Source organism: Solenopsis invicta, chromosome 6 (genome assembly GCF_016802725.1).
Source record: "Solenopsis invicta isolate M01_SB chromosome 6, UNIL_Sinv_3.0, whole genome shotgun sequence".
NCBI classification, from domain to species: Eukaryota; Metazoa; Arthropoda; class Insecta; order Hymenoptera; family Formicidae; genus Solenopsis; species Solenopsis invicta.
The window spans coordinates 17,588,688-17,612,419 of record NC_052669.1 but is presented as its reverse complement, the minus strand read 5'-3'; the positions used below and the strand labels follow the sequence as shown (position 1 = coordinate 17,612,419).

General features: G+C 36.2%; 1 long non-coding RNA gene across 2 annotated transcripts; it reads left to right on the top strand.

Annotated features, from left to right (window-relative positions):
• Positions 1-17,144: 17,144 nt before the first annotated feature.
• Positions 17,145-19,748, top strand: LOC113002705. 2 transcript variants are annotated; one of them, XR_005575085.1, is made up of 4 exons: positions 17,148-18,207; positions 18,466-18,700; positions 18,785-19,058; positions 19,142-19,746. It is a non-coding gene; the product is annotated as an uncharacterized LOC113002705 (long non-coding RNA). The 2 variants fall into 2 exon arrangements; XR_005575084.1 differs by having other exon boundaries at positions 17,145-18,700; positions 19,142-19,748.
• Positions 19,749-23,732: the final 3,984 nt, after the last annotated feature.

The following is a 23,732-nucleotide window of genomic DNA, read 5'->3' as shown; positions in this document are numbered from 1 at the left end:
CCAGAAACGCCCGGATTTGTGGAAGAACAAAAATTGGCTTTTGCACCACGATAACGCCCCTGCTCACACATCGTTGCTTGTGCGCGACTTTTTGGCCAAAAATAACACACTAATGATGCCGCAGCCACCGTATTCCCCAGATCTGGCCCCCTGTGACTTTTTCTTGTTCCCTAAACTGAAGAGGCCCATGAAAGGACGACGTTACGCTACGCTTGACGAGATAAAGACGGCATCGAAGGAGGAGCTGAACAAGATAAAAAAAAAATGATTTTTTGAAGTGCTTCGAAGATTGGAAAAACCGTTGGCACAAGTGTATAATATCTCATGGGGATTACTTTGAAGGGGACAAAATAGATATTCATGAATAAATAAATAATTTTTGAAAAAACACAAAATTCGCGATACTTTTTGAACACACCTCGTATAGCGTTTTCGATTGGGAACAAGTTAGTGCGCATCAGTGCGCACTCAGTTCACGCCAACACTGGACAAGTTCCAAGAGTTGCACTGAATAGTACAAATGCAAAAGAACACGCCCAAATTTTCAGTGCAAGTGTCACTTGAGTTAATTATAATAGATCACGCAAAAAAGAAAAAAGTAACCTCGAAAAAGTAATCTCGTGCTCAGTAATTACATATAGTAATGATTTTTACTATATGTAATTAAATAGTATATAATCATTAAAAAAATGCTATTATAATACATCAAGTAATTAATTGTATTTTAAAAAAGGTATAAAATCAATGTACTTGTATAAAAGATATAACACTTACGGTGTCATTATCCATTTTTTTCACACATGCTACATAATTTACAGTTTTTGGAATCATTCTTCTAGTTTGGAAGATTGCAATTATTTCTTCTTCCTCACTTGAACTAGAAGAAGATTCCAAAAATGTCTCTCTAAAATATTAAAAAAGATCCAAATCTGGATTGCTCACTTTTTCAAATTTGAAACTTGGTTCGTTATTGCTTACAATAATGCACTGATGCTTGCATGCATTCAGTGCACTGAACTGGCACGGGCAAAATATCTCGTGCCACTTAGTGCGCACTGAGTGCGCACTGTGCGAGTGTCGTGCGTTCAAACGAACACGTGACACCCAATTGCGCATTGGCACTGCCAATCGAACACTCGCCTGACACTGAGTGCAGCCAGTGCATCCCAATCAAAAACGCTATTAATCGACGATTACAGGATTGCCAACTTGAGAATATAATTCAGTTATAGTTCTGGCGTACCTAACCCTAATTTTTCGTTACGTTCTAAAGGAGTAATTACTAACGCAATATTGGATATAATTGATAGCAGTTCGCTGGTCAGAATTTACATCAAATGTAAGCATATTTTACTCAAAAATAAAGAATTTTTTTCAGTAAATAATTTGAAAAATTAATTAAATTGAAATTGAGACTTCCGTTTCCGGTAGCGAGAGTGATTGACGTGTGTGTATGTGGAGCGGCGGGTCCCGATAGCGCACATTCCAATAGCACACAAACCACTCACAATGGCAGATGCCTAGAGATTTTCCGTAGGTTGGGTTAAATAAGTCAAGATGATTGGTTGATGGGCTATCGGGATGTGCGCTATTGGAATCCTGGGAGAGTGCGATTGATAAGCAGGAGTAAGGGGATATGGTGAGACGTGGTGGAGCGCGAGGAGGTGAAGGGGAAAAGAAGAGGCTGGTGGAGGAGGGCGATGGGAGGGTAAAGGGCCAGGGGCCACCACTCACAGCGGCTGATGCCTAGAGTTTTTCCGTTGGTTTGGTTAGATAAGTCAAGGTGATTGGTTGGTGTCAAATCGTGCTGTGTCCAAAAGAGTGTCACCCAAGGGCCAGGTTAAAGATGCAATTTCACGCAGCGAGTAAAAGCTGGCGTTTTACCCTCACTCAAGGCGCAAGTTCACGCAGCGAATAAAAGCTGGCGTTTTACCCCCTCTCCATCAATTTGGCAAATCCAGCAAAACGCTCAAAGTTCGACACAGTTCAACTTTTAGCGACTAAACGCTGGCGTTTACCCCTTCTTCATCAATTTTCATCAATTTGGCAAATTCAGAGGATAAACGCTCAAAGTTCGACACAGTCCAACTTTTAGCAAAACGACGCTGAAATTTAAATATTACATTCCAAATTAATTACCTTCCAAAAGTAAATATATAAGAAAAAAATTATGACTGAAAGATTAAATCAATCGACATCATCTGAAAATACAAACAAATTTAATATATATTATATACATATAGTAAGCATACTTTCAGGCAAGGTTGCTTTTTGTTTTTTATTTATTTATGTTAGATAGCTTTATTTGTTATATTGTGCTAATAACTGTTTTTTTATATTGTAGGAAATTCTGTTATACCCTCATATACTTGTGGTGTGTGCAAAACAATTGTTTGTACTATACAAGAAAGTGAAGAAATATATCGGCACTCTTGTATGGAGGGATATAATGAATGTTACATAGATAAAAATTCATATTATTTTTATCCTAAAAGCGGTAAATACATTAGTAACAATTTTGTCCCGATGCAAAAAAGAAACTGTGCTCATTACGATTTACAAAAATCGGAGCTACCAAAAACTTTTTTTTTTATCTATTTCTTTTTCTTTTTTTAACAAATACATTGCAGCAATTGCAGCAGCTATACGTCGTCTTCTAATTTCAGCTATAACCGCTACTGTGTGTTTATAATATTTTACAAACTCGATATATTGATTATAATATTCCAACTCTATTTTTGCGGTTATGTCAGATTATGTACTTAGCAATTGCCGCTTTTAACGCTGCTTTGCGATGCAATGGAGTTAGGTGGAGTAAGAGTAAAACGCCAGCTTTTATTCGCTACATGAAAAGGATAGAGGCGATAGCGTTTAGCTTTTTAACGCTGCTTTGCGTTGCGATTGAGTAGGGGTAAAACGCCAGCTTTTACTCGCTGCGTGAAATTGCACCTTCAATCGCAACGCAAAACAGCGTTAAAAAGCTAAACGCTATCGCCTCTATCCTTTTCATGTAGCGAATAAAAGCTGGCGTTTTACCCTTACTCTACCCAACTCCACCGCAACGCAAAGCAACGTTAAAAGCGGCAATTGCTAAGTACATAATCTGACAAAAATGGAGTTGGAATATTATAATCAATATATCAAGTATGTAAAATATTATAAACACACAGTGGCGATTATAGCTGAAATTAGAAGACGACGTATAGCTGCTGCAATTGCTACAATGTATTTGTTAAAAAAAGAAAAAGAAATAAATATAAAAAAAAAAGTTTTGGGTAGCTCCGATTTTTGTAAATCGTAATGAGCACAGTTTCTTCTTTGCATCTTACCGAAATTGTTACTAATGTATTTACTGCTTTTAGGATAAAAATAATATGAATTTTTATCTATGTAACATTCATTATATCCCTCCATACAAGAGTGCCGATATATTTCTTCACTTTCTTGTATGGTACAAACAATTGTTTTGCACACACCACAAGTATATGAGGGTATAACAAAATTTCCTACAATATAAAAAACACAGTTATTAACAAAATATAACAAATAAAGCTATCTAACATAAATAAATAAAAAACAAAAAGCAACCTAGCCTAAAAGTATGCTTACTATATGTATATAATATACCGGGTGTCCCAGACCACCCGTCCCACCCGATTTTTTCGTAAACGCGACATTTTAAAGAAAAATGTTTCAGACTAAAGTTGTAGGGTTTTAAAAGATCTATTTACTGATTTTATCAGTTTGACCTTGGATGGCGTCGCCAAGGTCAGATCAAAATAACATTAACTTTTTTAAATAGGACACCTCATTTTTGGTTCCAGAATCTAATAGCTGGTGTCAAGACCTTTCCAAAACACTATAAGAAAGTTTATTTATGTTGAGTACTTTCCGAGTTGTGAGGCTTGAAAGTTACGGTGTACTGTTACCTTCAAGCGTCATAACTCGGAAAGTCCTTAACCAAAATAAACTTATTTATAGTGTTTTGGAAAGCTCTCGAAATCGACTACAAGAAAATGCAATGAAAAATATAAGCAGAGGACACCGACTTCGCCCATGGTATCACGTCGAATAATGCTTTCTCTCTCGACCCAGCGTCGAGCGAGGAGGATGCACTATCGTAAAGCCCCCCACCACTTTCCGCCCGCACCCCGATCGTCGCCGCGCAGCCTAGACACACGTACGAGCGCGGCTCCGCGTGTGTGCGGCAGCCGAGCGCTAGCGTCGAGAGACACCATTTCTGCCGGTGCGTGTACCTATAGTCCTACGCGTAGAGTTTTGAAGATACCTAATTATCGAGATCTCTAACATTCGGTACAGCTCTATGATGCCGTTTATTCTTGATTTATTAATATTAATCTTCATTTAATGTTGATTATTGTAGCAATAAAGTAATTTTCTCGAAAAAGCACCCTTACATACCACTCCTAAAAGTCATTGCTTAGAATTCATAATATTACGCAACTCGTCACCAATTCACGTTTTCTAATAAGCAACCCGGTCGTAAGCGTAATTTGTAGTTATGCCTTACCCGAACGAAGAAGCTGCGTTAATGATGTCAGTTTTGGGTAGAGCTGGAAGTTTTCGAGCAGCTGAAATAATGTGGCGAAATGATTATCCCGATCATACACCACATTCGCGCAAAGTTTTCAGTCGCTTACAACGTCGAATAATTGTAAAAGGTATTGTTCAGCCGGATCATAATAAGGGAAGGCAAATTCATCGATCAGTTCGTTCAGTAAGAGCACCTGATGTAATTGCATCTGCCTTTGTAACCCCGAATGATTCTTTAAAGCGACGAGCAAGAGATAGTGGAATAAGTCGAAGCACGATCAGTCGAATTTTTCGTGAAAATTCATTCCATCCATATCGAATGTCACTTCACCAGGCCATGACATTGAACGATCATAGACAAAGACTGATATTCTGTAATTGGATTACTCAACAATTACCTAATTTCCATAGAAGTATTTTATTTTCTGATGAGTGCACCTTTAAAAGTGACGGCGAAATAAACACACATAATTTTCGTTATTGGGCACAAGAGAATCCACATTGGTATCGAGAAATGGATCATCAACGTATCTGGAAAGTCAATGTTTGGTGCGGAATTGTTGATACGCATATCGTGGGACCATTTTTCTTTCAAGAGAATTTAAACCGTTTTTTATACGCCGATTTACTCGAAAACGAACTTCCACGTTTACTTGAAGATATTTCACTCCAATTACGTCTAAATATGTGGTTTCAACAGGATGGATGTCCCGCCCACACGTCTGTCATTGCTCGTCATCAACTGAACCGCATATTTCGCGGCCGATGGATAGGTAAACATGGTCCACATAATTGGCCACCACGATCACCGGACCTTACAATTTTAGATTATTATTTGTGGGGACGAATAAAAGACCTTGTATACCGCGAACGACCTACGACTGCAGAAGATATGAAAAACAGAATTCGACAAGTCATTCAGTCTCTAGATACTGACGAAATTCGTCGGGCGACGGATGATTTCCAAAGTAGGGTAACAGCCTGTATAAATGCACGTGGTGGACATTTTGAATATCGAGACTGAACAACATGCGTATGCACAAAGGTGACGGCAAGGGGAACCACCTTATGAAAGCACCCCGACAAAGGTGACGGCGAGGGGAACCACCTTAAAAAAGCATCCCGACAAAGGTGACGGCAAGGGGAACCACCTTATGAAAGCACCCCGACAAAGGTGACGGCAAGGGGAACCACCTTATGAAAGCACCCCGACAAAGGTGACGGCGAGGGGAACCACCTTAAAAAAGCACCCCGACAAAGGTGACGGCAAGGGGAACCACCTTATGAAAGCACCCCGACAAAGGTGACGGCAAGGGGAACCACCTTATGAAAGCACCCCGACAAAGGTGACGGCGAGGGGAACCACCTTAAAAAAGCACCCCGATAAGGTGTAAGTACGATCTTGTTACCTACACGTGGTACACCTTTGGTAACGCTAATACCTACAGGCGGCACCGATTATTTCGTTTTTACATTTTAAAAATGTTACTTTGACTTATACCTTTATGCCCAAGATCGATCTCAAGGTCGAATTCAAGATCATCATCAGGTTGATCCCTCGAAATCATGCAAATTTTGTCTGAGCCATTTTTTTGTACAAGCACATCCCTACGTTTTAAAAGGGTGGGACGGGTGGTCTGAAACAGGTATATTTTTCATTGCATTTTCTTGTAGTCGATTTCGAGAGCTTTCCAAAACACTATAAATAAGTTTATTTTGGTTAAGGACTTTCCGAGTTATGACGCTTGAAGGTAACAGTACACCGTAACTTTCAAGCCTCACAACTCGGAAAGTACTCAACAAAAATAAACTTTCTTATAGTGTTTTGGAAAGGTCTTGACACCAGCTATTAGATTCTGGAACCAAAAATGAGGTGTCCTATTTAAAAAAGTTAATGTTATTTTGATCTGACCTTGGCGACGCCATCCAAGGTCAAACTGATAAAATCAGTAAATAGATCTTTTAAAACCCTACAACTTTTGTCTGAAACATTTTTCTTTAAAATGTCGCGTTTACGAAAAAATCGGGTGGGACGGGTGGTCTGGGACACCCGGTATATTAACTTTGTATTTTCAGGTGATGTCGATTGATTTAACTTTTTAGTCATAATTTTTTTCTTATATATTCACTTTTGGAAGGTAATTTGGAATGTAATATTTAAATTTCAACGTCGTTTTGCTAAAAGTTGAACTGTGTCGAACTTTGAGCGTTTATTCTCTGAATTTGCCACATTGATGAAAATTGATGGAGAAGGAGTAAACGCCAGCGTTTAGTCGCTAAAAATTGGACTGTGTCAAACTTTGAGCGTTTATTCGCTGGATTCGCCAAATTGATGGAGAGAGGGTAAAACGCCAGCTTTTATTCGCTGCGTGAACTTGCGCCTTAAGGGAATAGTGAGACAGGAGGGGGTGCGCACGATTGGACACCGCACGATTGGACACCACCACTCACAGCGGCCGATACCTAGAGTTTTTCCGTTGGTTTGGTTAGATAAGTCAAGATGATTGGTTGGTGTCCAATCGTGCTGTGTCCAAAAGAGTGTCACCCGACAGGAGTGATAGTAGGGTGGGATGGGATTTGGAGGTTAGACGGGAGCAAGGTCTGTGGATTGGCGTTGGAGGGGAAGGAAGGTCGTTTCATAGCCGCATTTTCGAGACAGCAAGTCAGTGTTAGTGTAAGTAGGTACTACAGCTATTAGTGGTGTGAGTGAGCGAGTGTGCAGTAAAAGTATGTACAGTGCGTTGCATTAATGCCTGGGGTACTGATTTTAAGGACCACGTTTTTTTCTTGATTATTTTTATGTTCATGACTGAATGCTGTAGTGATCGTTGACAGCAGCATTTGGTCATGAACGTAAAAATAACTAAGAAAGAAACGTGGTCCTTAAAATCGGTACCCCAGGCATCAATGCAACGCACTGTACAATGCCAGGTTGCTGTTCTATGGCCGTCGCCATTTTCGTTCCACATCGTTGAAGTAGATGCAACGATCTTCCTTCCCCTCCAACGCCAATCCACGGACTTTGGTAGTATGTACCTACGTACGCTAACACTGACTCGCTGTCTCGAAAATGGCGGCTGTGCAACGACCATTGAACTATACTTTAACTGGAATGAGCACTAGCCGCCAGAAAACGCATGGTGGAAGGGATAGCATGGTGTGTGCAGTTCGGCTAAACCACTCCCACTTTTGCTCTGCAAGGGTTACAGTTGATAAGACAGCCAACTGTGAAAAGTAAAATTATTTAGTGTCAGCCTGTTGGTATGCTGGATCTACCTTCTTTGTTTCACACATGTTAGTTTCTCTTTCTATCCTTGTATGTATATTTCCATGGCTCGATTTACATACGTCAGAAGGAAGGTGTGATTTGCATGTAAGTGATATTTTTTAATATTTTACAATTGAACAAGTTTGTTGTTATATCAAAATTAAATATTAAATTGGAAAGACTTAATAATAAGACAAGCAAATACAGTTATTTTTGTTCAGTTAAATTCTGAGCGTCCTCATTATTGTATAGATTTTTAGCAATAAAAAGTAAATAGGTAAAAATTAAATAAGTAAATAAATAAATAAATAAAAAATAAAAAACAATAAAATTAAACCTAAAAAACATATAAAAATATAATAATACGAAAAGTCTTGTAGTTATTAAAAAAATATATATATATTAACAATAGACGCCATAAAGCAGATATGGATGGGGCGCGTGTATAGCAATATAGATATTTTTAGTTTATTTCTGAAAAATGTGTCTTCGAACTATAACTTCACCATACATGTTTGAATTTGTTGTTAAATATGCTATAAGTTTTGATATAAAGTAAATTTTAAATTTTTCAGAAATTTAGAAGAGAAGGAGAATTTCGAGAAAAATAACATTAAAAAAAATCTAAACAAAGTGTTATAAAATACATAGAAATATATAAAGCTTTTATTTAAAACTTTTTTTTATATTTTTTACCATTTCGACGGTATTACTTCAGAAATTAAAATATCAATTTATTTCAAGAGTGTGTTTTATCTTCTTAACAATCATATGGGCCCGTTGTTATACATATAAAAATACGTGTCCCACATTTTTATCTGTATTACAACATATTAAAGGCTTGTCAATTTCTTGCACACTCTTACGCTGTTTCCTATTTCTTTCACACGTGTTCTTACGATAAAAAGGAAATGGAGGAAACTAACCGAATGAACCGAATCTTCGGTCAAAAATTAGTGTAACACTTCACGTGCATAACCCGATAGAATGTGTTCCCTGTTCCCGATAGAAAGAGAAGCAGATACTTGAATAAGTGCATGAAACAAGGATAGATGACTCAGCATACCAACAGGCTGACGCTAAATAATTTTGCTTTTCACAGTTGGCTGTCTTATTAACTATAACCCACCGATAGACGAAGAGGGCAAATTTTTAGAGAGAGACACTCGCGAACTACACACACCATGTTATCCTTCCACCATGAGAAAACGTGACAAGAGAAAGCCATTTCGAAGGGCCACCTCTCTTTGTCAGTTCAGTCACGTTAGAAAGTTTTGCAGTACCGGCACATGAGAATAGATAAACGAGCGACTTGAATGACATACATAAATAAAACAAAAGCAAAATTGTATTATATTTTTTTAAGTATTTAAGTAACTTTTTAAGTAAAAGTTAATTTCTTCCTCGTTTCCACGAATTTCGTTACATGCTGTATCAACATGAAAACAAAGAAGAAATTTAACTTTTGAGTAGGAATGTAAGGTAAATGCTAACGCATGCGCAAAGAACGTTTAGAAAAAGAGAGGTGGCCCCTCGCATCATGCTATTTCTATCACGTTTTTCGCTTACGGACGTTATATGGCAGTGCCCATTCCAGTTAGAGTATAGTTCAATAGCAACGACTTTCCTTTCCCTCCAACGCCAATCCACGGACCTTGGACGGGAGAGCAAGTATAGAGAGTAGAGAGGAAGCAGAAAAGGGAAGAAAGGAAGAGAAATATAATTATAAAAGGAGTGAAAACAAAGGAGAAAAGGATAGAGGGGTTAAGAAAAGAGATAGGAGAGATAGTGGGAACGACGGGGGCGACAGCGAGAGTGGGAAGGATAAGGAGTATAGGTAAGAAAGATAAGGAGGGAAGAGAAATGGTATGGGTAAGATTGGCGAGTATAGAAGAGAAAATTGAAGTGATGAAAGGAAAAGCGAAGCTGAGGGAAAGAAGGGAGTGGATAGTGGATGATCTGACAGAAAAGGAGAGAAGGATAGAGTGGTGGATAAGGAAGAAAGCGGAAAGAATAAGGAGGAAAGGTAGGAAAGTAAGAGTAGAATATATGAAAATATGGATTGAGGAGAAATTATGGGTATGGGATAAGATTAAGAATGAGTTGAGAGAATGGCACGAAAAAGAAGTAAGAGAATGGAAAGGTGGGATAGAGAAAAGAAGAGGGGTGGAAAAAGAGAAAAAGGATTTTTAGTAGGGTGGTGGACGGAGGGAGAGGGAGAGAGGGAAAAAGAAGGAAATATAGAAAAGCAGAAGCATAGGAAAAAGAGGAGAAATAAAAAAAAAGATGGCAAAAAGTATAAGATAGGCTTTTGGAATGTGGCAGGCATGGAAAACAAAGAAAAGGATTTCAGGAAGAGACTAAAAGAATGGGATGTGATGTTCCTGAGTGAGACTTGGTTACAGAAGAAGGGATGGGAAAGAGTTCGAAAATAGCTGTCAAAAGGATACGTGTGGAAAGTGCAAGAGGCGGCAAGGAAAAGTAAGAAAGGGAGAGCAATGGGAGAAATGATTGTGGGGATAAGGGAAGGGATAGGGAGAGAAAAAGAGGATAAGGAAAGAAAAGAGGAGGGATTACAAGCAGTAAAAATAAATTTAGGGGGAGAGTGGTGGAGGCTAATAGAAGTATATGTGAATAGAGATTTGGAGGAAAAAATGGGGAAGCTGAGAGAGTGGATGGAGAATAGAGAGGAAGGGGTGACAGTGTTAATAGGGGGGGATTTCAATGTTAGGACGGGGAGAGAAGGGGAAAGAATAGGTGAGGATGAAGAATGAGGGATAGAACAGGGAAAGAGGAGCTCGAAGGCTGAAAAGGTGAATAGAGAGGGAAAGAAGCTATGTGGTTGTATAGGAGAATTGGGATGGTCAATATTGAATGGAAGACTAAAGGGGGATGAGGAAAGGGACGTATACAGGAGGGAAAGGAGGGACTGTAATAGATTACATGATCGGGAATGAGGAGATAAGAAGGAAGGTGGAAAAGATAAAGGTGGAGGACTGAGTGGACTTCGATCATCAGCCGATAACCCGAAGAGGGATAGGGACGGTGAGAGAGTAGGGGAGGTTTGGAGGAAAATGAAGAGAAAAGTAAAAGTAGCATTAGAGAGAGCAGAGAAGGAAGAGAAGAAGGAACGGAGAGGATGGTGAAATGAAGAATGTAAGGATAAGAAAAGAGAGGTTATGGAGGAATTAAAAAGGTGGAGGAGCAGAGGGGGAAAAGAAAAAAAATATAAAGAAATGAAGAGGAAGTACAGGGAACATTGTGAAGAAAAGAAGAAAAGGGAGAGGAAAAGATGGGAGAGGGAAATAGAAGTAATAAGATCCGAAAAGGATGTGAATGGTATGGAAGGTAGTGAATAAAGGAAGGAGGAAGAGAAAGAGAGTCAAGGAAGGAATTGAAATAGGGAGTGGGATAAACACTTTAGAGAGGTACTGGGAGAAGTAGAGTGGAGGATGGGAAGAGAGGTAGAGGAGGAAAAAGAGATTACTAGAGAGGAAATTGGTAGGGCGATAATGAAATTAAAGGACAGAAAAGCGGCAGGAGGGGATGGGATTATGAATGAAGTATGGAAATATGGGGGAAAAGAAATAAGAGAATGGCTTTGGGAAATATGCAATAGAGTGTGGAAGGGAGAGGGATGGCCGGAAGAATGGAGAGGAGGGATAGTGGTACTGATAGTAAAAAAGGAGAGGGGGAAAAGGTAGAAGACTATAGGGGGGTTACGCTTACACAAACGGCTCAGTAAACACAGAATATGTATGTTATATAATATAAAAGTAACTAGAGTCCTTAGAAGTAGAGAGTCTGGATATCTCGGGATTCTACGTGATTGGACTGCACCTAAAATGGCAGCACAAATATGGATCCCTCTTTAATCCTCTTTAGCCAATGCGATAACAGCATACGACACGTTTAAGGTCGGTATTCATAGTCGATTCTTATATTTAAAATCATCTTAAGTATCATCTTAAGATGCCATCAACCAATCAGAGAGCCGTATTAGCATCTTAAAACGTTACTTAAGACGATCTTGAAATAAGAATCGACTATGAATACCGGCTTAAGTAAACACTGGCATATTCATCACCGAAATTTTAAGGGGAGATGTCCAGACTCTCTACTTCTAGGGACTCTAGGAGTAACATGTAATATAATAGATGTTACATTTTATTTATATTATAATTATATAATATTACTTTATACATGCAATATAACTAAATTATGAAACTATTATGATACTTGTTATTATTGTGTTATAATAAACAAACAGCAATATAATTACAATATTGCATGTTATATAATAACGGTTATATTACATACATTTTGATATTATATAATTTGAAATACGCAAAATTTTATTAACCTAACCTAACCTAACCTAATAGCAATGCCATTTTCAGTCGGTTCCGATACCAGAAAGGTTCCTCTCTGCCAATACTTCCCGCCATTAATTAAGGTAATTATAATTAATTAATTAATTAAGGTACTCGGTAGTCGGTGTGTATCAGAGTGCGGTCAAGTTAACATTATTTAATTAGTCAATTTGTAAAATTCTTTGTTCTGATTGGTTAATCAAATGCTTTGAAGCATTTGTAGTGTCCAGTTGATCGCAGCCTTAAGCCTGCCGCAGATGATACGTTTTTTCTTACGAGATTGCTTACGTGCTCCTATACTGGCAGTCTTACGTGCTCCCGTACTGGAAATTAGAGTCCTATATAAAGAAAGAAGCGACATCAAACCCCCACCACAACCTTCAGTATCCAATTGAGTCCTCCACCACCATTTTGGGACCGCTCTAATGTCATCAAACACCATTCGTATCATTCTACAAACAGCTGTGGTCACAATATGGCTGCTCGCTTAGCCAATCAAGTATCAATCAGATTACCAATCAGAGCTTCGGACATCAATGTCGCTTCTCTCTTTATATAGGACTCTACTGGAAATGGGTAGCTTACGGGCTACGCTACTGGCTCGCGTACTGGATTTTCGTAATAGATCATGTCCTATTTATCTTATGTGATTCTGTACTGGTTTATTGTGAAAGCCAATCAGGACGCGGTCTTAGGTTAGGTTAAGCCTGCCGCAGACGATACGTTTTTTCTTACGAGATTGCTTACGTGCTCCTATACTGGCAGTCTTACGTGCTCCCGTACTGGAAATGGGTAGCTTACGGGCTACGCTACTGGCTCGCGTACTGAATTTTCGTAATAGATCATGTCCTATTTTTCTTACGTGATTCTGTACTGGTTTATTGTGAAAGCCAATCAGGACGCAGTCTTATAGGTTATACTGGGTTATACCAGGTTATACTGTCGAAGTGTTGTCAAAGTTCAAACGTGAATTCACTTCGCAAACATAACATCGTGCAGAAATGAAAAGACTTCAAAATAGTCCAAAGAAAGTATTTTATGTTTAATAGAGGCCTACTAATAAGAACCATGTTTATATGTGATAAACACACCAAATTACCATAATAAACACAGTAAAAGTGAGGCATTAAAGAATGTATTGACTGTCGACTCCATAAACGTCGGCGATATTTATTTCGTTGTCGCAATTTTTCAATAATTAAAAATAATGCAATTTTACAACAATGTACAACTGTTGCAATAATTTCAACCATCTCATCTATCTCATCCATATTTAAGCGTGCCGCTTCTATGAAACAAATTTCAGTTGCTTAGCCCGTACGAAAACTCGCACCGTGTGAAGCCACGGCCAGTAGCACTGCCGGTACCATTGCCCGTACGGTAGCAAGTAAGAAAATACAATTAGAAATCCAGTAAGAAAAAACGTATCGTCTGCGGCAGGCTTCAGTGTGTATCAGTGCAGTGGATTTCCGAACCCAGCATACCTCTCTGGATACCTATTTTGTTCATTGATAAGAGAAAACAAGTATGTAATGAAATATTATAATCATAAACACTGTGTGATATAATGTTACTACGGATAAATATCGATTATTTGATATCATTTACCCATGGATTATACATTTAGATCATATTTGACATCATTTTCAACATCGCGTAAAAAATGAGGTTAAAAATGTTTGCTAGAGAAACGGCATCCGTTCCAGTGATATAAATGTAAAAATCTTTTATCTGTAAAATGACATAAAAGTTGGAAAACACTGAATTGTATACTGTTATTATAGTGTTAATATAGTGTCGTTTTTATTCATGAAAGAAAAAAATGCTTTAAAATTACAATAATTTAACTATAATTTATTTCAATTGGTTCATAACAATTAGTTTTAGTATTAATTATAATTTATAATTGTTTTGATATGCAGTTTGTACCTGATATTATTACTGCGTAAATAGTAAACAAATGTTAGTAAAATAGCTATATTCATTATTTTTTACATAGCACGTAATATTTCTGTGATATCACAGAAATATTGCAATATCACAGAAATATTACATATTACTGTAAAATATCACAGAAATATTACTGTGATATTACACAATGATAATGACATTGAAGTATTCTAATGATCACAGGAATATCACAGAAATATTACTGTGATATTATACAGTAATAATGACATTGAAGTATTCTAATGATATCACAGGAATATCACAGAAATATTACTGTGATATTACACAGTGATAATAACATTAAAATATTCCAATGATATCATTGCAATATATTGTTGCAATATTTAATCCCAAAGAACAAAGTAATGTCAAATGACGTTTCTATTATGTCTTATTAATGCAACGTCACTATCTCTTTGATTAATTCGATATTTTCAGTATCTATAATATTCTTGGTAATTTCGATATCCTATAGAAGAAATCAACTTACAAATAAAATAATAATGTCTTTGCCCTTTCATGGAATGAAAGTAAAAGTTAAGACAAAATATTAATTTTATTATTAGTTTAGGTATTTACTTTTACTAGTTTATCCCTAAACTTTTACTAGTTTATCCCTAATTACTTTATACATATATATATATATATATATATATATATATATATAAACTAATATACGCTCTTCTATGTAATCTATCAATTTAATTATCGTTTTACAACTCGATCAATAATGATTTTATTAAAAAATTACAGAAAAACCTTTGTATTTGTCTTATTGCCATTTATAATTTTTACAGGATTACAAAAATTGATTTCAATTTTTAAAAATTTTTATCATAAAAAATTTTTTAAAGAAAATGTTTACAAAAAGTTTTGTCAATACACATTTATTATTCACTGGGCAATAAATATTTTAAGGTATATTTAGAAGTTTTTGAAAAAAATATACATTTTTACGTCGTTTAATATTTACTGCTCGGTACATTATTTTGTAAAATAATTTATTTATTAATATTGATTAGATTATTATACACCACAGTAAAAAGTTTTTCAAGTTAATTAAAATATTAAATTTCCAACAAATTTTTTTTAGACTTTACTTTTTTTTTAATTCTATTAAAAAATATGATTATATATATTCCATCATTAATTAGGTATTTTACAAAATTCATTAATTATATGTATGTATATAATGTTGCGGCTCGGTCACCAATCGTCACAACATACGACGAAACAAGCGAGCGCGTGCATAGCCGCTATGCTGTCCCGCCGTGTGTATAAGGCCGGTATTCATAGTCGATTCTTATATTTAAGATCATCTTAAGCATCATCTTAAGATGTCATCAACCAATCAGAGAGCCGTATTAGCATCTTAAGACGTTACTTAAGACGATCTTGAAATAAGAATCGACTATGAATACCGGCCTAAGACTCCACGCAAACAAGTGAATGTTGGCACCACCGCTAGGTGGCTGCGCCGCTGGAGACCTTCTCGTGAGTCGAATGCAGCCACAGGTGTTATATCTAGACGCCACCGCGGCCGACTCACTAGTTCACACTTCAGTGAGATTTTAAGGAAAATCGTTGCTTGTAATTTAGAGACGAATACTCGTTCTGATTCTTTTTCTAATGTGACGTGGTGTGGAACGCTGTTCCACATAAAATTTTATATTTTTACATGTAAATAATATTTTGTATTATTATTTAATCTTGAACATAAATTAAAATTATAATTCAAATTAAATCTTTTTTAACAAAAAAGAAAAAGGACACAAGAGATATTTTTTTGTAAATTAAACATTTATTACGTTTACATTATTGTATTCTGTTTTAATAAATATAATTATTTTTTTCTTATGTCTAATATACAGGGTGCGAGAAAAGTTCCGGGACGGCGAAATATCTCGAAAACTAAGCATTTTAGGAAAAAGTGTTTCAGACAAAAGTTGTAGGGTTTAAAAAGATCTATTTACTGATCTTATCAGTTTGACCTTGGATGGCGTCGCCAAGGTCAGATCGAAATTACATTAACTTTTTTAAATGGAACACCTAACTTTTTATTGCATAATCTTGTAGCTTATCTCGAGATCTTTCCAAAACATTACAAGAAAGTTTATTTTCGTTGAGTACTTTCCGAGTTGTGAGGCTTGAAAGCTACAGTGTACTGTAGTGTGGGTCCAGCCACTCTTGCCTTAACTGGCCGGACACACGCCACACTTGCCTTAACTGGCCGGACGCACGCCACACTTGCCTTAACTGGCCGGACCCACACGCCACTCTTGCCTTAACTGGCTGGACCCACACTACAGTACACTGTAGCTTTCAAGCCTCACAACTCGGAAAGTACTCAACGAAAATAAACTTTCTTGTAATGTTTTGGAAAGGTCTCGAGATAAGCTATAAGAATATGCAATAAAAAGTTAGGTGTTCCATTTAAAAAAGTTAATGTAATTTCGATCTGACCTTGGCGACGCCATCCAAGGTCAAACTGATAAGATCAGTAAATAGATCTTTTTAAACCCCACAACTTTTGTCTGAAACACTTTTTCCTAAAATGCTTAGTTTTCGAGATATTTCGCCGTCCCGGAACTTTTCTCGCACCCTGTATATTACATGTAACAATGTTTTGTATTTTTGTGTGTATTTTTAACAATGTGTTATAAGCTATTTTGTATTGTTGTGTATATTTTTAACAATGTGTTATAAGCTGAAATAAGGCATTAGTAAATTCAAATACAACAGTTACCTTATTATCATATAATAATTATATAACAAAGTAACAACTTATACTACATTTATATTACATTAAAATAAATTTATAAAATTGTTATATAAATGTTTGGTTCAATTAATATAACGTTTTAGTAACACGTTCTAGCGGGTCCCGATAGCGCACATCCCGATAGCACACAAACCACTCACAATGGCAGATGCCTAGAGATTTTCCGTAGGTTGGGTTAGATAAGTCAAGATGATTGGTTGGTGGGCTATCGGGATGTGCGCTATCGGAGCCCCCCCAACACGTTATATGGATGTTATATAACTGCAATTTTGTATGAGTGGGAAATTAAAACTAACATGCAAGTTACATGTAACGCACATGTTATGTTGCCGTTACTTTCTGTTTCATTAATCTAATCAAGCGATGCGGTAGCGTCGCGACGCCAGGTATAAAAAAAAAGTTTGTCAAAATTTGTGACTACGGCACTGGCATTTCGAAGCGCTACCGCAGTATCGACCGCATCGAAGCGCTACCGTTAGCTTTATCTCGAGTTTTCGCCTTGCCCATTTTTTCCGTTCAATTAACTCGGATTTACTCGGAAACAAAGGTTATAATGAAAAAAATTCTAATGATACTTTTATAATGATTTTTTTTTAGCTTTCGATTGCGACCGGTCTGAATGAAATCGGTTCAGTCAATCCCGAGATTTCGACAGCGAGTCTATGAAAAGTGTCACTTCGACGATTCAGTTTTCAGTGTTCGTCTTCTTGTCGTTCAGTCTCGCGAGTGTCCGCCAAAGCGCATTTACAACGCTCAAGACGGGCGACTGTCCGTCAAGATGGGTTCTTATGTGAGGTTATGCATTATGTAGCTACCTAATTGAGAGAGCGCTCGAGAGAGAGAGGAGAGAGAGATATGCATTATGTAGCTACCTAATTGAGAGAGCGCTCGAGAGAGAGAGGAGAGAGAGAGAGAGAGAGAGAGAGAGAGAGAAAGTATAATGCTTTTGTATTTTCTTCCTTGATTAGTCCGTCTCATTAAACGATTGCGATACGACTCTTTTACTGCGACTCCATTATAGACGCCGCTTTATGTTTCTAAAAATATTTATAAAATGTTGATATATATTTCATAAACATTATTAGAAATAAAAGTATATTTTTACAAGTTATGTAGTGTGCGCGCGACATGCGATCGCCGCGATCTCATCTTTTCGATCGTCTGTGTGTGTGTATGTGTGTGTTGTGTGTGTGTGTGTATGTGTGTGTGTGCGCGCCCACTGTCACCATGTGCCTCCCGTGTGCCGGCTTTTTTGTTCCAACTATGCAATGTTTATCAAGGTAATGTCTTTTCATAATTAATATGACATAATAATTAATATGACATAAAATATTAACGAATATCGGAGATATCTATATGTATATACATATATAAATTTTATATGTAATAAAACGTGATATGTATATACAATTAAGTGAGGTTAGAATCGTCCTCTTTCTTCTCTATTGAGAAGGAGCCTGTATGTACAAATGTTCGTTGTTCATTATATCATTTTTGACATAGATATGAGATTATTATAATTATATATCTTATTACAGAATAATATTCCTAATAAGTTTGAAATAAAAGTTGGCCGAAACAATATTTTGGAAGATTCGTACCACATATTATAAGCTCGAATCCGTTAAGAGTTGATATTCTAAAAACGAAATTATGGGTAGAATTTAAAGGAGAGATAGGCTTAGATTACGGTGGCCTTGCAAGAGAATGGTTCTTTTTATTGTCTAAAGAAATGTTTAATCCATACTATGGACTTTTTGAGTATTCTGCAACGTGAGTATTCTACAATGGAAACTTTATTATACTTACAATATATAATTTATAGAAAAAAAAATGGCACGATTTTTTTATTTTTAGCCATAATTATACACTGCAAATTAATCCTTGTTCTGGTGTATGTAATGAGGAGCATTTAAATTATTTTAAATTTATTGGACGTATAGCAGGAATGGCTGTTTAGGGGTGCGCACGATTGGACACCGCACGATTGGACACCACCACTCACAGCGGCCGATGCCTAGAGTTTTTCCGTTGGTTTGGTTAGATAAGTCAAGATGATTGGTTGGTGTCCAATCGTGCTGTGTCCAAAAGAGTGTCACCCGGCTGTTTATCATGGTAAACTTCTGCGATGGTAGGTCTTAACATGTAGTAAAATGTATAGTAATTATAATAGTAATGTATAAAATAACTATATTTTTTGAATTTATTTTTTAGCTTTCCTTATTCGACCATTTTATAAAATAATGTTGGCTAAACCAATTGATCTGAAAGATATGGAGAGTGTTGATTCTGAATATTACAACTCTCTTCTATGAATTAATGAAAACGATTCCAGTGAATTAGAACTCACTTTAAGCCTTGACGAAGAAAGCTTTGGTCATACTTCCCAAAGAGACTTAAAGCCGAATAGTGCTAATATTCCTTTGACCGATGAAAATAAGGACGAGTATATAAGTTTAGTTATTTGGCTGCTATAACAATGTGATATTACGATATTAATTTATTAATTGAGTCTTTTCTTGGTTAATAAGATTATAGTGTTGTTATGAAATGCAATTTATGTATATGGCTGTATATGGTAAAATTTTGACAAATTGTTTTCAAATGACATTGTAATCATGTAGAAATGAGAACAATCAATGTCATTTTGACTTAAACATTCTCTGCATATAGATATACCTTCTTTTTTCCACATTCAAATCATGAGATGTTATTATAATGTTATTTTGTTGTCAATAAATTCAATTCTTTAAATTTGCACTCACATAAAACCAAATTTTGGCAAAAAATTATTGTCTCGATACATTCTATATAAATAAAAGTTTCTCTTATTTTATATATCGCATATTGAAAAATAATTAAGATTGTAACTATTGTTTTATGAAAAATTACTTTGTTTTTTTTTTAATAAATCAAACTTTTCTAATGTTGTAAATATAATTGATTATGTGTGTAATATAAAACATTTTATATTTTTTCTGAATAACATTAACTATAAACAAATAACTTTTGTTCTTTCTTTCACTATTTTATTATATCCACTTACATTTGTACATTTATTACCAAATTTTTATTTTCATAATGATATTTGTCAAAAATTTAATTTTACTACTTTCAATGTATATAATGTATATTATATTTTAAAATATTAAATTACATTTTTGAAAAATGTTATCATGAGAATACAAATTTGGTAGTACATTTTAAAATATTAAATTAAATTTTTGAAAAATGTTATCATGAGAATACAAATAATTATCATAATATTTATCATAAATATTTTTGAAACGTTTATGATAAATATTTATGAACTATCAAATTTAAAATCATAAAAACATTTATTAAATGTTTATGAAATATTAAAATAAATATTATAAATATTTAGTAAATGTTTTATAAGTATTTTGTGCTATTTGGGATAATAATACTATGTAAATAAATAATAAAGCAATGAAATTTGTTTCCTTTTCTCATAATATTTGATAATATTCCTGAAGACAATGTTGTTGCCAAACATTGGTTTATAACACAATAATAATCACTCAATCTAATTATGTTCCTTTTTGTCATAAAACACTGTTAAATTTTAATTAGCCCTATTAAAATACTAATTTTTCTTTTTCGGGTCATATTGACCCGAACGTAACTTACGTAACAATTAAAAAATTTAGAAAAAGAATTAAAAATTTTCTTAAACTTTCTTAATCACAGTAAAGTTTTTAAGATATAAAACAAAGTCATGAAAGGCCAAAACGCTCACTTGTCACATAAAAATGTTACAGAGAAACAAAAATCATTTCGGGTCAAATAGACCCGAACAGACCAGCAGGGTTAAAATCTTCTTAAAAGTAAAAACATTTTTTAATTAAAAGAGTACCAAAAAATAGTGAGATCCTAACAAAAACCTTTTTTTTTTAAAAAAAAAGAAAAAATGTACGCCAGGTATAAAAAATGTCGTATAGTCTTCTAAAATTCTTAACAAAAATCCTTTTTTAAAAAAGTATCGTATATTAGTCTATCTTATATTAAAAACATGTTTTTAAATTAAACTATTCCAAAAATTGATTAGATCATATAATTAGCCAGGTATTTCATTAGACATAAAGAAACACAACAGTATTTTCCTCTAAACCCACATAAACTCTAAATTTTTTTAAAACATGTATATTAAGACTATTCATTAGAACAATTGCAGTGTTCGATTACTAAAAAGTATATGTAGTAAAAGTTCAATCATTTTTCCAAATAATTTTAAGTTTCTTAAACATATAACTGTTTTATAATTGTGTTTACTGGAAGCGTATAAAGTGTACGCGGCGGTTTTGGCGGAGAGATTGAAGGAAGAAGTGGAAAATAAAGGGATATTACCATCGAGTCAAACGGGGTTTAGGAGAGGAGTAGGAACGATAGATCACATATGGTATACGTATTAAATTATCTATAAATAAGAAAATAGCGGAAACAAAAGGCAAAATAGTAGTTATGTTTGTGGATATGAAAGCAGCGTTTGACTCGGTGGATAGGGAGATTACTGGTACAGACAATGAGGAGGAAGGGAGTGAGACAGAGTTTGGTGGTGAGGTGTGAGGAAGTTTTGGAGGAGACAATAAGTAGAGTAAGGGTGAGGGAAAGGGAGGGGGACAACTTTTGGACAGGGACAGGTAGAAGAGTGAGACAGGGATGTCCGTTGAGCCCATGCATGTTCACACTATTGCTAGCGGATTTGGATGAGGAGTTGGAAAAGGGGGAATGAGGGGGAGTAAAGGTGAAGGAAAGAAAAATCTATTCCCTGGCGTATGCGGATGATGTGGCGGTGGTGGCAGAGGATAAAGCAGGGATGAAAGGGTTAATAAAAACATTAGATGGATATGTAGAACAGAAAAGATTAGAAGTAAATGTGGAGAAAACAAAAGTGATGAGGTGTAGAAGAGGGGGTGGGAGACAGAAAAAGATAATATGGAAATGGAAAGGAAATGAAATAGGGGAAGTGAAAAGGTATAAATATCTGGGGTACATGATGATAATAATCCCAAATAAGGGACAGAAAGAGCATATAGAGGAGAGAGTCAAAAAAGGAGCGGTGGTGATGAGAGAGAGGTATGGGGAATAGAAAAGAGGAAATTCGGAAAGGGCTGGGCTAGAAGACTGTGGTTATTTGATAGGTTGGTGTGGACGGTGGTTAGCTATGATGCAGAAATTTGAAAGTGGAAAGAAAGGGAAGGGGTAGAGAGGATACAGGACAGGTATGTAAAATGGGTAATAGGGGTGGGAAGGTACACACCGGGGTACATGCTAAGGGAGGAGGTGCAGAGGGAAAATTAAGGGGAAGGGCAGGAATGAGGGCATGGAGCTATAAAAAGAAACTGGGAGAAGGAGGAGGGGGAGAGTTAGCAAGGTTGTGTTGGGAGGAAATAAGAGGTAGAGCGAAGGAGGGAAAGGTGATGGAAAAATGAGAGGAAGAAAGAAAAGGTTTCTATGAAGAAAAAAGTTAGAATATCAAAGAGATAGAAAAGTTGAGAGAAGAGGGAGGGTTAAGGGGGGAAGAGTTGGTAGCAAGAGAGAGGAGGCGGCAGGAAGAGGAAAGGTGGGAGAGAATTAAGAGCTCGAAGTTCAACAGATGGTATAACAGAGTGAAGAGGAAGGGAGTGCCGGAGTACTTGAAGAGAGATTGAAAGGAGGAAAGATGGAAAAGGATTGCAAGGTTTAGTTTAGGAGACGGTATGAGAGGAGGTAAATATTGGGAAGAGAAAGATAAAAGAAAGTGTAGGATATGTGGATAGGAAGAGGAAACATGGGAACATATATGGAAGGAACATATATGGAATGCACGGATTGGGGGACGGAAAAGGGATGGCAAGAGATGGTGGAAAAGGTTTTAGGTGAGAGGGGGAAGGGAGAGGTTTGGATGAAAAAACTGGAGGAGATGAGGGAGGGAGGAGGGTGGCTGAGTATGAATGAGAGTGTGGAAGGAAGAGAGGAAAATGCGGCGGAAACGGAGGTCCAGAGAATGAGTGTCGAGGTATGAATGGATGAGTGATCTTTCTCTCTCGTGCGTTGTAAAGGATACGAGAAATGAAATGTCGAAACTATGTAAGCGGAGCGGAGGTCCTCAGTGTACTCCGCGGGAGGGTTTTGATAGCGCACATCCCGATAGCCCACCAACCAATCATCTTGACTTATCTAACCCAACCTACGGAAAATCTCTAGGCATCTGCCATTGTGAGTGGTTTGTGTGCTATCGGGATGTGCGCTATCAGGACTCGTCGGTATTCTACAAGGAATAAAGTAGCATTTATATACAGGGTGAGTCATTTTAATCTATGGACCCGAATATCTTCCAAATAACGGTATCTACAAAAAAATGGTTTAGATAAAAGTTGACCAGAACAGAGGGGGTCATTCAATTGTACCATTGGTTTTGACCTTGAGGTCAATTTTGAAGATTATTTCAAGGTCACGATGGTTTTTTTAAATGGGACTATTTTTGACTGCGGATTTCGAAAGAGCAAAAAATTTTACATCAAACTTGTCTTATGAAAAAATTGTTTTTGCGACCTTGGAAAGGTCAAAAATGAAGGTGAAATGCCTGAAAAACGATCTGGTGTACTTTTTCTGAAATGACGTGGTTTTCTGGATAACACAAATGTGCATAATGCTTAAACAAATGAATTGTAAAAGTGTTAATCACTTTGACTAGCTTGACCTTGAGGTCAATTTTCAAGGTTGTTTGAGGCTCATAACGCATTTTTTGATTAGTAAACCCTATTTTTGACCGCAGAACCTGTTTCTTGACAATGGGCTCTTA